Raw genomic sequence first — 6,330 nt, 5'->3', positions numbered from 1 at the left:
GAAGCTGGTTTGGCAAAAAAATAAATCATGAATTTCATCACCAATTTTAAACTTTGAACCTCAAAACCTAAAAAAAGTTTATGCAGATTCGCGAGATTTTGCATTGAATTGACGATACGTTATTGCTACATATAAGGAATGTTAAAACGAGGTTCTTATGCAACCCCGTGATTTCAAGATGATAAGAAATTGATCCCGATATCTCGGGATTGACCAAGAACAATTCCACTTTCATAAAATAAAATTAAATCATTTTATTTATTTTTAACAAATGACAGCTCTCAAAATAAAATAGCGAGAGTTCTGATATTTATTATCGTTTTATAACCGTTTAATCGACATCAAATAAGATTATTATTTAATTAGATTAATTGAAGATTTATTCTTAAAAGAATTTAAACAAATTGAGAAAGATTTACCGTTATATTGAGGCTAACTGAAATGAAACTCAAGAGCTGACAATGGCGAGTATATTATTTATAGATTTAGCGTTTAATTTTTATATAGAACTCCGTTTTAATTTATAAACGCGTATTTAATATTAAAATTAAACACTGATTCATAGAGTCTACTTTATTTTATTTATTATTAAAAATACATAAAATTAAATTTGTGACAATTTTTTGCCTTTTTATGATATTTTCAAACTAATGTCTTGGTTTTAAAATGCCTAATAATGATTAATAATAAAATACAATTTAGTAGGCTCTAAGAATCAGTGTTTGATTTTAATATTTAATATTTAAATGATGAGTATATTTAATGTAGAGATAAACATATCCCATTATGAGCTAGAACTTTACTAAACCACCATGTTTAAGACACTCTTCTCGTTTTGCTTACAATAAAAAAACTTATTTGTTTCTGGTATTATAGCAGATATATAAACATTGCTATAGTTTACTCGCGAGACGTAGTACGGTAGTATATTCTGGCTTTGTCCCCGGAGACGAATGTGTGGAGAATAATAATGTTATAGACTCGTTGAAATATTCACTTATTCGGAGAATCTAACTTAAAAACATTCGTTATTCTTCCCAGGCTCTTTGTTTTATTTTCTTCCTTATCATATTTAACGCGGCTTGAGTTTGAATCAATTTAATCTTTTCTGTCTCGTGTTGACATGCGAGAACTTGTATAAAATGGTTTATTTTGTATAATCTCTATAAGAGGGTTTGGTTTTGAGAACAATTTTAATATTTTAAATGGAGTTTGATAAAAAAAATTCTAGCGTATCACTTCGTTTACAATCATTATTAAAACAGCATTCCATGAATTGATTCGGCAGTTATATTGTGGTAATACCTATCCAAAAATTAAACACTTGAAAAATCCACTTAATTGAGTTTTATTTTTATTTCCGACTAGTTTCGAAAACGACAATTGTTTTCTTCTTCTGGTACAAATAAATCAGTTTTAATTTGTACCAGAAGATGAAAACAAGTGTCGTTTTCGAAACTAGTCGTAAATAAAAATAAAACTCAATTAAGTGGATTATTCAAGCGTTTAATTTTAAATAAAATAATCATGTCATTCCACAAAGTTAATGCCGAATCAATAAATAATATCTATCCATTTTTAATTTAAGTTTTACTTTGAAAATACCACTATTTCTTAAGATCTATTCATCATTTACATACGGTGTTTTGAAATTATGATGCCCCGTATTCGATTCTTTCTCTAACACAATTTAATTCCTTTTCTCAAACGCAAGTCGCCTTTTCCTACCAGAATATAGCGATGAATTAGAACTTTTATATTTGCCATAGGAATGTTTAAACTTCCACTTATCATTCTCTAAATCGAATAAGATACACCCAAAACCTTGTGAAAAAATAACTGGTAAAAAAATATTTTTAATAAATGTTGAAAATAACGTTTTTAACCGACTTACAACAAAAAAATGCATTTTAAAATAATAAAAAAGAATTTAAAAAAAACCTTATTAACTCAACCATAGATGATGCCGAAAAGTAGCATGTGAAAGAAGGTATCAAGTGAAGCATAAATATAAATTTAAGTAGTGTAGTTGTCAATCAAAGGTTCTCTATTAAATAAAAACGTTATAAATTCAATCAAATGTGGCTGTTGTGAACTCAATCATGGAAAGTCATGCGATTGATTTTATTTGTATGATTTCCATTATTTAAGTGTGGTTGTCAATCATGAGTAAAATGGTAAATGTAACACGTGTAAAAAATAGCTTAAATCAGCCTTTGGCATGCCGTAAGCCCTGTAAATACCCAGATCTCCGTATTCTTCTTCAACTATGTTGAGATATCAATACAAATATTTGTAAATTTAGATAATCGCTAGATCCATAAATCAATTTCAATATATTATATCTCTCATAACGAAAGCTGAAATCATTCTGTTTCAAAGGTATTATAAAATATAATTAAACGAATTAAAAGTATTCTTATCTTTATTTTTACGTAACTGTGCGTCAGTGATATCTTTAGAGACGTCATATTTTAGAAATACGTAGAAACGTATCTTTAATCTAATAGCTTATCCGTGAGACGTCTAATCAATAGTAATTGATCTGCGTCATGATTAATGTAATATTATTTGGAAATATCGGAGATATCCAAGGATAAGACGCATTTTTTCCCCAACCGAGCGTCATAAGAAATAATTAATTATTTTCCGAGCGTCGGCGTCGCCATCGCCACCGCACGTCGCGACGCGTCTACAATTTGTTTCGCAAAACAACCCTCGATTTGACCTTAACGACACCAGCGAACCAACTTAACGTTTTATTGTAACTCATTTGGTGATTACAGTATGAATTATATAATTTACTTCGTCTGAATACAAAAAAAAGCTTTCAAATTATGTAGTATTGATCTAAGAAAGCAAACCGTATCACGCCATACTATTTCAAATAATACAATTAATAATTTTATTAAAAGATGCATACATAAGTTGAAAGTTTTTTTGTTTCGTATTTATTTACAGAAGAAAACTTCCTAAGATAACGGAAAGAATACACGGCTAAGCTTACGATAAAATTAAGAAAATTGTTTGGAGGTGGTTTGGACTTGTGGAACAAATGAGCGACGGTAAGAAAATGATGAGGCGAATGTATTTGGATATAAGAGACATTTGGACATTAGAGATTTGGACAGAGAAAGATCAAGGAAAACTTGGAAAGATCAAGTATTTCAAATACTTCAAAATGGATTAAATTGCAGAAATGTATGAGGATACGCATGAATGTGGAAGAGGCGAGAATATTTTTTATTTTCAGAAATATTACGGAATGTGTTATTAAATCGTGAAAAATATAGAGAATACTCGTAGATAAAATCAAGCTTTATTTTTTTAAATTAAATGAAAGGGAAAAACATCAATCAATTTGAAGATTAAAAAAAAGATGTTTACAATTAAAGAAGATTTGGACATACCCAAAATGTTGTGAATAAAATAACTGGTCAAATTATACGCTTCAAATTTTTTTAAATCATTCAAGTTTTCAGGCGTCACCTGTATGTAAAATAATTCAGGAAGGGTATTGCATAAGTTTAGAAATAAGGGTCTATGCCAAATAAAAAGATTACTCAAATCTACTACAAATGCTGCCGCGAACTTACACATGAAACGACGTGTGAATTGTACGATTACATGAAGATTTTTCCTGGGAAAAAAGTGTTGATTGTAGAGGTATTTATGTAAAACAGAAAGATAACTAAGTAATTACACCGAGACTATCTCTTAAGGCCTTATCAGTAGACTTTGTAGAAAAGACTATTAAAATGTATTTAAGGATGCCTATTTAAATAACAAGTTTATAACAGAAAAAGTAGGAGAATTATGTTTAAATTTGCTACCATTTCCATTCGTTACGGAATTTTATTCACTTCCCGTTGTACCTTACTTAAACTTAGAGTTCGCTTTCTAATTAACAATTATTTAAACCCAATGTCTTCGAATTTCTAGATTTTTACTTGATAAATTCTTTAATTAGAACGACTAAATGAGCGATATAGAAATAATACCAGCAATCTCCATATGGAATCAATTGAAAATACTGTTTTGTAGAGAAATATTTAATATATTTTAATAATGTCATGTTATGAACGTGACAAATCCAGCGTATTTGGTGTGTTGCTGAAATTAAAATATTGAGTTTTTGAGATAATTGAACCAATTTTGGGAATTCCCTCAATTTGTCCATTATATATAATACAAAATTAAAATAATATAATTTATTTGAAACAGTTCCGGTAAAATTTACATTTGATTAAGACAAAATTACCTATCTATGATAGAATATTAAATATTTTACCAATTCATTGTAAATTTTCATCCACTAATAGATCGAGGAATATATTCATCTGGTAAAATAATATTAAATAATGAAAACCAACTGTTTTCCAATATTTCATCGTGTCAAACAAGCTGAATATGAAATAGATCATAAGAAAAGCAGTAATCTATCCATAAATATGTTAAATTTTTACCAACTCAATAAAGATTTTCATACAACATTTTTAGTGTCTCCAAATAGTTGTACACAAATCTGGATTATCTCCAATTATAGGAGTTAATTTGCATATTATTTTTTGACATTTCATCAACGATGAAGAAGAATATGGAAGTCACCCCTGTGAATGCCCAGACTTCCATATTTTTCAAAATTATTTAAGATTTTCATGCCTAATAGATCAAGGAACCTGGTATGATAACATTAAATTATGAAAACCAATTGTTTTACATAGTATTAAACAAGGTATCTATAATAGATCATAAAAAAGCAGTAATCTACCTTTGAAAATGTTATATGTTTGACCAACCAAGCTTTATATGGTAGATCATATCAACGGAAGTAATCTACATATTTAAAAAATTAATATTCGACAAATTTAATGTAAATTTTCATGTACCAATAGGTCTTTTAATAAACACATCTGGTTTAAAAGAAAGTATTAAATCGTGAAAACCAACTGTTTTCTAATATTTTAAGGTATTAACTGGCTGTGTATGAAAGATTATAACAAAAGCAGTAATCTTGAAGTTAAAATGTTTAATGTTTAATGTTTCCCCAATTTAATATAGATTTTCATAAACCAATGGATGTAGAATGTAGACCACTATTTCCAATTTTTTCTTGGTTATAAAATAATTGACGTAATTTATACACAACAGTATTTTTAAGGAGATTGCTTTTGTTCTTTCTACACTTCTCGAATAATGTAAATGAGTAAATTATTTAAGTAATTTGAGAGAACTGAATTCAGAAAGGCGTTATTATCTCAGAAAGAGGTTAAAATGGTAGTTAAAAATCATTTCATCGATGGAAATTTTGATTGTCACAAATGCTTTATTGCTATCGTAGAAAAGGCCGACAGAACTTCTACCTTTCTTCCAACTGAAGGATAAAAAAAGCAAAAAATGAAGAGAGAGGGGAAACTGAATTATCTGATGCCTAATGACTCGCTTAATTAAACGTTTCAGGAATATCAAATAAGGTATAAATTTACCTTTGATATTAATTGAAAATAAGATGCGCAAGAACCAGAAAAAAACCTTAATGACGGTATTTTATTCAATTAATTATTTAATTATTTAACGTTACGTAAGGTATAAGAAAAATACAATATTTTGTACCATAGTAGTACAGTAGCATTTAAATACACAAATACATTGACATGCGAGCTGAGACTTCCGCGCCAGTCAAAACAAAAAATGTTTTGCTTAACGAGTAAGATTCTACAACAAATTATGCTCTTTATAAGAGGTTCCACTGTATAAGCACACACGCAAATATGTAAACATTTATATATATATATATATATATATATATATATATATATATATATATATATATATATATATATATATATATATATATATATATATATATATATATATATATATATATATATATATATATATATATATATATAAATATATATATATACATATATATATCTACATATATATATATATATATATATATATATATATATATATATATATATGTAATAAAATACCTAGGTACCTACCTATACATTTTATTAAGTACTTACAAAAAGTACCTACATAAAACAGTTCTACTACCAGATGCCGCATGCGTCGCTCAAGATAAAACAAAAGACTTCCGATAATATTATTAACTGTCAGAATCAGATAGATAGATAGATAGATAGATATAAAATTATTATAAAGATAAATTAAGAATAAACTTTAATTACAAAGCAACACATTGTTTATTTTATTATTATACACCCACTTTACATATTATTTACACTTAATTTTCAAAAGGAAAATATTACCACGTTATAAAACGACAATTTTGTTAATTGGAAATGGATGATGAAACAT

Source organism: Brachycentrus maculatus, unplaced genomic scaffold, assembly GCF_059751285.1.
Source record: "Brachycentrus maculatus isolate JH-2025_06_01 unplaced genomic scaffold, ASM5975128v1 h1tg000050l, whole genome shotgun sequence".
In the NCBI taxonomy this organism is placed as follows: domain Eukaryota; kingdom Metazoa; phylum Arthropoda; class Insecta; order Trichoptera; family Brachycentridae; genus Brachycentrus; species Brachycentrus maculatus.
Note: the sequence above shows the minus strand (reverse complement) of the source record.